The 11930-nt window shown below is 36.2% G+C and overlaps 1 pseudogene; it reads right to left on the bottom strand.

The window, feature by feature from the left end:
• Positions 1-2795, bottom strand: LOC136854803 (uncharacterized; annotated as a pseudogene).
• Between the last annotated feature and the right edge of the window lie 9135 nt (positions 2796-11930).

The raw sequence follows: 11930 nt of genomic DNA, 5'->3' as shown, positions 1-11930 counted from the left end.
TGTAGTCCGAATGCACCAACTGCCTAGTCTAAACAAACCAGACCAAATGCACCAACTGTAGCCCGAATGTATACATGCATCATACAAATTTTTTTATTCATGTTCATAAAAACAAACATCATATATAAAGTTTCTTAGTCTTCTTGATAATAAATACAAACATCTTACAAGAAGTCCTCATTATTCTTTATTACTTGCGTGGTTTTAAAAATCACAAATAAAAATCGTAAATTATGAATAACATATAGCAGATGTAGTGTTTGCTTAGCCTAATATTCGCCAGGATCTGCCAGTTCGCTGCATCTTCTCAGGTACTCTGATGTAATAATGTCATGATTTTCGTATGCTTTCCACAGTTGCATAAGTTTTTGCTGCTTAGAATGGGTCTTTTTACTCTGGAGCCTACAAATCTTCTTTTGTTTGGTAAGCCTTACTTGAAGAGGGAGGAAAGTGGTCTCCTCATAAAGTGTATTAATTAGCAGGTAGAGATTCATTCTTTTAGTGGGAGTGTCGTGATTTAAACGATTGCGCCAACCTTCAGCTTCATTATTCGTCCTGACTACTCTCTTATATGTTGACCAGGTAGACGGTGGACGTGATTGGCTGTTTATCCATGTCTTTTCTATGTAGTCGAGGAGTTTATGGAGCTTCTGTACCTGAGTAGTCTGAGCTTGAGGGCATCTGTCTTTCAGATGGTTGAAAGCATTATTGATATGGGAGGCTGGAAGGTTGGGGAGTGCCATCAAATCACGTATGTAATGACGCACAGGAAGTTGGTGAACATATGCTGACCGTAGCCCATATTTTTTAACTCTGTTGTACACAGCCTGTGCCCAGTGAAACCAGCAACCAAACACAGGAACATCCGGTAGAAACTTATGAAGAGCACTCCACAGAGCCCGTTCAAAATCTGCAACAATCTCTTCAACCATAAAGTTGGATGGGAGAAGTTCAAGAATAGCGTCCAGGATAGCTGTGTAATCGGCACTCTTTCGTTGTGACATAATTACAAATAAAAGTGGGACTTGCTTTGTACAGTCACCACACTTGATGTAGCTGTGAATGCTGACAAGCTGTACAAATGGCTCCCTAACAACTTTGAAAGTTCCATCAGTGAACCAGATCTTGGACTTGCTCAAGAAGGAAAGCTGGAGAGGAGAAGCAAATATCAAGTGACGTTGACCATTATGGTGAATATCTCGTTGAAGAAAATCACTTGGGATATGAGAAGTAACAATCTCGAACTCCATATCATTTGGATGTTTTGGTCGCAGCTGTTGTCGGGCTCTCGTTGGCAGTTCTCTGTAGGTTGGATACTTTTGGCAGTTCTACATCACCAGTTGCAAGTGTAAGGAGAGCATCTTTAACAATCTTCCTGAGGATCTATAGATATTTTCCTTGGCTGCTGCCTTAACCATAGATATTGCTTGTACTCGAACTTGTGCCCTGGGTTGCCTCCATGATTGTGTTCCTTGGGACCTTTGGTGAAGGTAGTACCTTGCTGACTAACACTAGCAAAACACCTGTTCTTCTTTGTGCGGACGCTGCAGATCCATGAAGTTGATACTGACGTTACCCGCTTTTTAACATACTGGAATCCAAGGCTATCTGTGAGAAGATCACACCCTATTCTTGAACCTCCTCTTACTACATGGTAGGATGTTGGACTATCCACCATAATGTCAGTGGGAATTGGTTCGGTGGTGAGGGATATCTCCACAGCATGACTGATCTCTTCCACTGGTAGGTTGACATTGAAGAAAAGCAATGAGTTTGTTGTAGTGGACTCCTCTGAAGGGTCATCTATGGTTGATGTTCCTCGTGGCGGTGTCATCAAGTTCTCTGACCGGTTACATGTGACTGAAATTTCTGTCAGGCTGTCAGTGCTCATTTCTTGCACATTGTTGAGCGAGCACCTATGGCAAACCCACCTAGGTAACCCCACTTCTCCCTTGATCAGTTTCCTATAGAATTCTCTTGTGATATCTGCAGCAAAAATACACAGTAAAATGAGTAAATTCATAGACTACTATATTTCCACTATGCCACCCACTGACGTACCACTGAAATATCCAAAATTTCAGAAAAAAAATTCAAACAGTAAATAATGGATAAAGCAAGCCAAAAAAATGTCTCAACTGTACAGGCCCAAGAAAGGCTGAGTTTACAAACCAGAGTTGCAAGTTCTGTGCTGCCAGTCATTGCAGACATCACAGTGCAGGGCTTCTTGTCTTGGTCTTACATCTGCTTCACACACTACACATGGAAACTCAATCCTGTCTTTAGACCTAGTGGTGTTCATGGCAGTGTAAATGGCCTGAAGATTTCCTTAACAATAAGAAAAATGGTGTTGAAGTTTTGTGATGTCTGTTTGGAATGGACTGTACTACTAGTTTAATAAACTACCATGTAACAGGCAAATAGGCCTATTCATAATTAGCCACTAAACTATTTTAATTACCTTCAGTTGGTGCAGTGAGACCATTTTGGTTAGATGAAATCGGCAAACAGCTTAGAAAATTGCCAGTCACTTTTTTTGGGGTTGCCTCTTTTAGTGCCCTATACAATGACATGAACAACAGAGCCCCAACCAGACTGTACTACTAGTTTAATAAACTACCACGTAACAGGCAACTAGGCCTATTCATAATTAGCCTCTAAACTATCTTAATTACCTTCAGTTGGTGCATTGAGACCATAAAGCATGGTGCATTTAGACTGGGGTGGTGCAGTCGGACCAAGATGTGGAGCATTGGAACCTTGTACATGGTGCATTAAGACCAGGGGTTGGTGCATTCAGGCAGTGGTGCATTAAGACAGTGGTGCATTCGGACTATATTATGCTTTATTTCATTTTCCTTGCTTACCATAAAGGACATTCTTTACCTTATGATGTTAAGAAATCAAGGTGATATGTAGAAACGGAGAAATGCCTCCAGACATAATAAGGCTGCTCATGACCTGCCCACCGAAAGTCTTCATTTAGAAAATTTTCAAGCTGCTACCTCGTGGATTTAAAAACGCATCGTGGATCCGTTTTATGAGGTACTAACAACACCACCAAAATGAGATGCCATATGGAAAAGAAACTTTGATTCCGTTTGCCTTTTCTTGCTTAAAAAACATTATCAATCGTGAACCTATGACCAGGAATGACTTGGAATTCTGGTAACGAAAGGTTTTATTTGATATCTGTAATGGGAGAAACGTGATTTTTATCTTTGCCGTTGTTGTATTCATACATTTGGTCAATATGCCAATCTTATTTTGTCAAGACCCAGACAACCACGCCAGAGAGATCTATACATTTTGGAAAGATCTAGTCTGTAACGATTGTTTTCATTCTCTTTGACTTATTGTCCGTTCATATTCTCCTTCTTCCATATTACTTTCCTCCATTCTCCTAACAGTTGATTCATAGTGCAACTGTGAGGTCCCCCCGTTACACCTTTCAAACCTTTTAACTCTCAATTTCCTTTCAGCGTTGAATGACCTCGTATTTCCCAGCGCTTGCCCTTGGCCAGGTTGCATTTTCTGTCCTGTTCTGACAAGAAAAATATATCAATGGGCAAAGTATACCTAAGTTTTACCAGACCACTGAGCTTATTAACAGCTCCCTAGGGCTGGCCCGAAGGATTAGCCTTATTTTACATGGCTAAGAACCAATTGGTTACTTAGCAACGGGACCTACAGGTTATTGTGGAATCCGAACCACATTATAGCGAGAAATGAATTTCTATCACCAGAAATAAATTCCTCTAACTCTCTTCATCAGCCGGCCGAAATCGAACTCCGGCCCAGCGAGTGCCAGTCCGCAGCTCTACCGACTCGCCCAACGAAGAGCTATCAATGGGCAAAAGAAGAAGCCTTGGAAACAAGGAACAATCAAAACAACGAGAGGAAGAAGAAAGGAAAAGAGGCTCCAATTCCTTGTTCTTATTCGCGTGCGGTGATCGATGACACAGAGCGAGATCTCGATTTCAGATAACGACATCGGGAAGCCAAATTTCGAAACGAGCGGAAAAAGGAAGGATTAGCTCCAGTGATATTTTTAAAGCGTGATACAGGTCTTTTAGTTCTAAGGCATCGCATGCTTTGTGTGAATAGTAAAGTTAGCCTGTGATATGCAAAACAGCTGTTCGGCTTAGATCTGGTGCAGGTGTGAATGCTATATATATGTATATATATATATATATATATATATATATATATATATATATATATATATATATATATGTTACATCAGGAAGGAAAAGTGAAACAATGAGATGCTAAATACTTTCGCCCTTATTACAAGACATGGTCTCAGACGAGAGTACTTTGCATCTCATTGTTTCACTTTTCCTTCGTGGCTGTAACTTTGTCCGTCTATTCCAGACCCACTTGTTTTTACCTTTATCGTGATTTAAAATCAAATATATATATAATATATATATACTATATATATATATATATATATATATATATATATATATATATATATATATATATATATATATATATATATATGGAAAAATCTAGAAAAATTGAGAGAGATGAGAGAGAGCGTTTGTGACTTGAGTTTGTGAGGCAATATAGTAATTGTGAATGTGGTGAAAAATTCCCGTGACGAAACTTATAACGGGACCACAGATTGATGGGAATGTTATAAATCAGAAATGAATTTCATCACCAGAATAAATTCCCTTCTTGCCTAACTTGATCAGCCTTATGGCGGAATGAACTGCAGCCAGACTTGATCTAACAAGAAGGCTTTGACAAGGAAAATAAAAGTGATAGAGTATAGAAATAGGATTTGTTATTCACCTCGTGAAAATAAATAAAGTTACTTTTAAAAAACATAGAAAGCAACGTAATGTTTTCCTTGTAAATGTTCGTATTTATCATGTTTGCGTGATAGAGATTTAGAATGATAACTTAGAGTTGCGGAGGAAGAAATGATGTTTGTGAAGGTATTCAGCTTTTGGGATTGGAACCTTGGTCTGGCATTTAAATTGAATCAAAAGTAATGAATTATTTATCAAGTGGCTCAGTTTGCTTCACAAGCTGAGGTTTCAAAGGGCTCCTGTTCCCTTGCGTGATCGCGCAAGCTCGCTTCAGTAGCGCCTCGTTTTCATCGGTGTTGACACAATTAGTAGTGACAAGCGTGTAACAAAGACGAATTATCGAAGTATTACAGTTGCTGATATGATTAAAGGTTGTGATAATTGTTTAAATAATACATACAACTCCTATACGCTTCTGAGTGTTGCATGCATAATGAGAAAAATGATTATCAAGAGATGTCCATAAACACACACACACACACAGTATATGTATGTAATAACTGTATATATATAATATATATATATATGTATATATATACAGACACACACACATACATACATATATATATATATATATATATATATATATATATATATATATATATATATATATATATATATATATATATATATATATATATATATATATATATATATATACAGTATATATATATATATATATATATATATATATATATATATATATATATATATATATATATATATATATATATGCGTATTCATTTATTTATTTTCCAAGAGATCGGACATGTAAGCTTAAAGGTTAAGATAACTGCAGTTCATGTCAGTCTTTTTACGGTAAAAACACTACTTTTTATGCTAAGAATGATTGTGAAATTTGCAAAGTTTTATGGCAAGAAAACCACTAAACCATACCCCACCTACTTTTTCGTCTTTATGTTGTCAGAATTTTGTCACAAGTTTATTATACATTTTTTTAAGCGCATAATCATTTCAGAATTTAGTATAATGTTATCCTAAAAAGAGAAAAAAAAATCTTATTTCCCTGTCTTATCGTGTTGACGATCTCAAAATTTTTGTTTTAGTAGAGTTCTTTCCGAGAAGGGAAAAAACATGCCCACCTGTCCTGGTTGTTTTTACGTCTTTATGGGGCGAGTTCTGGCCCTCAATCAAGACAGGTATGCTCACCTCTATCCCGACGGAAGTTATTAAAATCTCTCACACGGAGCCTTTAAAGCTACGTTATCGATGAAGTGTCATCAAGGGAATTTAGAATAGAGACACAAGGCAAAATCTGGAATGGAGATTTAGTTTTTTTTCATTATTATTCTTTGATTTAAAATCTCCTTCATAAGGAATATGCTAAAAATTAATAACGCTTGCATAGAACGGAATGTGGAAAAAGGGAAAATCAGTCTTAAAGAGGAGAGAGAGAGAGAGAGAAGAGAGAAATGGCAATGTAGTAAAGAAAATCAGCAAAGGAGAGAGAGACTAGAGAAACGGAATGGCAATATGGAAAGAAAGTCAGCAAAAAGGAGAGAGAAAAAAAATGGAATGGCAATATAGAAAGAAAATCAGAAAAGGAGCAAAGAGAGAGAGAGAGAGAGAGAGAGAGAGAGAGAGAGAACATCTTGTATAGGGCATTAGAAAAGTAATTATAACACTAAGTGAACAGTATAGTATTAATCGCACCTACCCTCTAAAGTTTGATTAAGTGGCTTGCTTTCCTGTCATACTGGCGTCACGACAACGGAGGTCATGGACACTTAAGGCACGAAGCTTATGGATGATGGGCAGACAAGATATCGTCGATGATCTAAAAATTGAAGATCTCGTGAGAATTGGGACATTCAGGAGAAATAAAAAAAAAAATGCTCAATCGTCCGGCATCAGTACTTTCCAGCTTCTCTAGATCTAGGAGCCTTTTAAGAACAACGTCTATTTTCAATGATATAAGATTGATTTTTAAATGCTTCGAAAAATAAAAGCTTTGGTTTTAGAGGTAACGCCCGTGTTGCCAGACGTTTTGAATCATGAAGTATAATGTTACCTGTAACACAGTGAATCATGGTAGGAGAACGGGTCATATCAGCTAACCAGTAAGATTCAGTAGAATATAAGCATTTTGTACAATCACTCAAAAGTTTTGCAACATTTCAAAAGTTTTTGGACAACAGCTTATAATAGCGACATCTGGCGCTATTTGGCAACTCAGTTGTAAAGCGCGTGAAACAACTGAACACTATAGTGGTCATCGGATGAAATTACCTGCAGTTTCCCTTAAACAGGGCTTTTCTGATACTGCTTACTGTTGTCATCCTTTTTTAATAAAAAGGATGTTATATAATACTTCAGAGGGTCATCGCTGTTCTTATATTTTAATATTTTCATCTCCAACTGCCATAAATGGTGGTTTATTCTGCGCTAAGCTGAACGAGCAATATCTACGACTGTTATAAAATGATTGTTTTGTAAAGTCTTTGCTTGCACATCTTATCGGTGCAAGTGACGAGACTAATCCTAGTGTATATTTTCCTGCCTGAATGTTAATATCAATTAACAACTAGACTAACAGATTTTTTCTTTTTGTTTTGTAATATAGCCATAATCACTTGGTTGACACACTTTATTTATACACACACACACACACACACACACATGCACACACATATTATATATCAATAATATTTATCTGGATTATATATAAATATAGTTTCTTCTTTTCTCTTTTGCCCAATCATCTGAAGTAAAATTTTCCACAAATGTTTTCAGAAAATATCATTTTCGTAATATGAATTTTTCACTCATTCTTTTTTATATTGTTAACCGTATGATTAATAACCAAAAATCAGATAAGAAAATTACATTTTCCTTTGTAATGTCAAAGACAAATTACTGTTAGGTGAACGTGAAAACTTCAGGAACATGCTATAAAAACATTTTGAGTGACTGTACATTATCAGACTGCGCACCACAATCATTACCTAGCATAAGACTAATGTCTCTATTGTAGATATTTACCGGCTTAGCGTAAATAAAACCACCATTTATAGGAATACAACAACAGAGAGAACGAGGATATATGATAAATTCATTGTATAAAGTGGAGGACGATCATTGTTGCACTACTGTTAAGGATCATCATCGATGATCACTGAAGGAACTCTGCCTAACTCCCTGACAAGCGGTGTTGCCATAAAGAGAACATTACTTTCCCTTCAAGTTGCTGCTCAAACCATCCGTAACAGGCTACATGAGACAAAATATTATTTTCGTCTACTCCTGCTAAGAAAACACTTCATATCAGCGAAACACAAAGAATAGAGGCTAGGGTTTGCGTTATAATCCAGTGGCGATGATTTCTGTAAGTCATCTTTTTAAAAGGAGAGACATTATCCACTGATGAGCATGGTAGTTTTTTCTTCACTGCTGGTGTTTAGCATTAACTAAATTAATGTTGAACTTCTTGCTAATTTTAATACATTAGAAACTTAGATAATAAGAAATACAAAAAATAGGCGTTATATATTAGTTAACTTCATAAGAGCATCAAATTGATAGGCCTAAATAGCAATGAAAAATGAAATTACACATGACAATGGCATTATATATATATATATATATGTGTGTGTGTGTGTGTGTGTGTGTGTGTGTGTGTGTGTGTGTGTGTGTGTGTGTGTGTGTGTGTAGTATATTCTGTATTACAAAAACAGACGTGAAATCTGTTAGTCTAGTTCAGTATATTTATATTAAGTTTCACTAGTTCACAATATACATAGGATTAGTCATTCAAAAATTGATTAATAATAATGTACAAGCAAATCTTTACAAAAAGTCGTATTTGTTGATGTTAATAAGACTAATAGTTTAACTTATAACAGTCGTAGGCCTATGTCTACAAAGTTCACACATATGAGAAGGGAGATAAAACAACGATAAGTGATGGCAGTTGGAGATGAAATTATTAAAATATAAGAATTAACGATGACCTCTGTATTATTCAACATCCTTTATTAAAAAATATGACAACAGTAAGCAGTATCAGAAAAAGCCCTGTTTAAGGAAACTGCAGGTAATTTCTCCGGACCCATCACTATAGTGTCTGAGTTGTTTTATGCGCTTACATCGGAGTTGCCAAATAGCACCAGATGTCGCTGTTGTAAGCTGTTGTCCGAAATGTTTTGAAGTATGTTGCAATACATTTTTGAGTGAGTGTACATCCCGCTATTATATACATGTGATATAGAGTGTATGTATGTGTGTGTGTGTGTGTGTGTGTGTGTGTGTGTGTGTGTGTGTGTGTGTGTGTGTGTGCTCCTATATAGCTGTGGTATTACCATTTATATATATCGTTGTACTGTACAGTAGAGTGCCTATCATGGTAGAGACACCAATGTACCAGGTGAACTGCAGTGCAAAAACACAGCTGATTTATAAGTTTTGGACTTAGTTTTTCAGGAGTGAACCTCGATAAGAATTTGAGGGTGACCCCGTCCATCTAGGATTAAATATTTTCTTTGCGCATGCGCACGTGGCTTTTGACGTCATTTCCGTTAATTATAGAAAGTCCCAAATTTGTAAGAATGCGTAAAGACTAAAGAAAAAGTGTTTCCTGATGAAAAAAGAAAGCTGCTATGCCAAAATAATAAAGACCAATTTGTTATGGCACTCAGCTTGCATACACAATCACCCTCTTGCGATGGGTGATCAGTTAGGTGTTCAAGAAATATGTTGATATCTTGATAATGGAGTGTTGTTATCAAACTGATTGATTTATGGTTCACGATGACTAAGTTCCTCTAATTTTATAATGGAAAAAAAGTGGGCAAAAGTCTAAATGTAATAACTGACATGCCCAGAAATGGCAAAGGTTTCGGGGTTCAAATAAGGCTTTCAAGTTCATCAGGAAAAAAATGGTTGCAATCCCTGGCTCAGTTACAAGTTATTTTTTCTGAGGTCTGCATATTCACATAAATGAATGACACATGTGCCTTTCTTTGTGTAGTGATGGATTTCATAGATGCTGCAGCACTGAACCGCCACATCGCTAATCTTGAGGGGTGAGATGAAAATATCATGTGGAACACTGCAGCGCTTCTTCAAAGGTTCGGGACAATCGAATCTTAAATTCTAGAATGCAGGAGGCTCGGAGGGATCTCTTAATCAGCAGCCAATTGGAACAAACTGCTGACTTTATCATGATAAACGATTTAGCAGCATTCTTCTTCAGTTAGTCATGGGAGCACAAGCATCAAGCAATGCTTTGGGAAATTAAGACCAGTCAAAATCAGCGGTAATAACAGAACCAGGTGAAACAACTCCAGCAAATCTCATTTAATTTTCTTTATAACTTCAACGGATAAATTCTGGAGAAGTCCAGAAATTTTCACATTGTTACCGGAATAAATAATTGTGTTCATCAAGTTTGGATGATGACCAGGAATGTTAAATACAGAGATCTTCTGCCAAGCATTAGGCGTCAAACAATAATGGACACATCGACAAACCTATCTTTACTCAAGAAAGACGAGACGGCGATCTGCCATTATTGGAACGAGATCTGGAGTGAAGAAACGCCCACCCAATCGGTGCAGGATGAATATTTTAATGTTTTAAATAGATCAAAAAACCTTCCAGAATAGTGGACACAAATTTTCAGGAAGAAATAAGCCTGCACCAGCATTTTCTTAAAAAATCTTACCAGTAATTGTAAGTTTTCAAATGAAGGCATAATTATGGATGCTAAAGATAGAATCTGATTTGATAAAGCAAGAGACTTGGCAATACAAGATGTTCTTGTTTACAGATTGATTAACTATATCACTAGTATTTGTTTTTTAATCAATATTTAGATCTTAGGGTTGATAAACAACATTTTTTTAATGAACAATCATGAAAAATTCATTTTAATTGTCAACAGGGCGGCCCAATGAAGCACCATCTGAAGCGTTCATGTCTCAGTTTTTATTGTTACAGAGACATGGTTGCAGCTCATGGCCAAACTTCTGGAGATTTTCAGGACTCTAAAGATAACAATTTCTCTTTCTAAAATGATATCACACCTGTTGACCTGTCACAAGGCTGTTGCTTAGGAGACCTTTTGGTGGGGCATACTTGCCTTTTGCATAAAACAACAGAGATAAAATCATTTCTCCCATTACAACAAATGATAATTAAAAATCTTTTTCGTTCTCCAGCATTTCCAATCGTCTGTTACATTCCATCATGATAATTGATGGAATGTTTTTTTAGCAATAACAAGAAAAGATCAGATCTTCTATCAATATGACATCTCATTTTGGTGGCGTTGCCCATCACAGTCAACATTTGATGAAGTGCGTTTAAATCCACGGATAAGCTGCTAACTATTCTCTCTAGGGAGATTTTAATTGTTTGTCACAGGTCATTTTCACTTGGTATATGATGTACGTGTCATTTCTCATTTCTAGAAATATCTTGATTTCTTCAATGCCTGATGAGTAAAGAATAGAATTGGTAAATCCAACCGTGAAATTTGTGTTAAAATTTTGCCCTATCGACTCCAGCAACCTTCTACATTAAAATTTATATTTTCTTGAATAAAGACAAAAAAAAACTCAAATTCTGTTCTCAATAAAAATTATCTTTAAATGATTAAAAACAAGTTCAAAAAAGCGTATTCCCTTGCTGTTTTCCAAGTCCATTTTTATGTTTTCACTATTAAGATTTGGTAGCTCTTATCATCAATATGTTTTTTTCATAATAAATCATTGTGACAATTTTTGTCATCATGTCGTAATTACTCAACCCACTAAACAAGATTCTTCAATTAGAATACAGTGGCTACCGAAGGCATTACTATTAGCACCTGTAAATGGTGGACTTCAGTTGGTGTCTTTTCATGGACAACCATTTACTTTGGAAATGACGTTCCCTCAAGACTGTTTTTATCTGTACTTTGACCTACTGTAAAAGTTGAATTTTGACATTGTCAAATCAAAGGACTCAGATAATTTTAAAAATATCAGTACTTTTCTTTCGTGTTTGGACTTGATAAAAGAAAAATTAAAAGAGCTACCTGAATATCTTTTAATGGCTGCGGAAGTAATCCTATTTGTGACTTCTCATGAAGATAGGATTCAG

The sequence above is a fragment of the Macrobrachium rosenbergii genome, chromosome 30, assembly GCF_040412425.1.
Source record: "Macrobrachium rosenbergii isolate ZJJX-2024 chromosome 30, ASM4041242v1, whole genome shotgun sequence".
Taxonomy (NCBI): Eukaryota; Metazoa; Arthropoda; class Malacostraca; order Decapoda; family Palaemonidae; genus Macrobrachium; species Macrobrachium rosenbergii.
The sequence above is the reverse complement of the archived record's forward strand: the minus strand, read 5'-3'. Positions and strand labels throughout refer to the sequence as shown.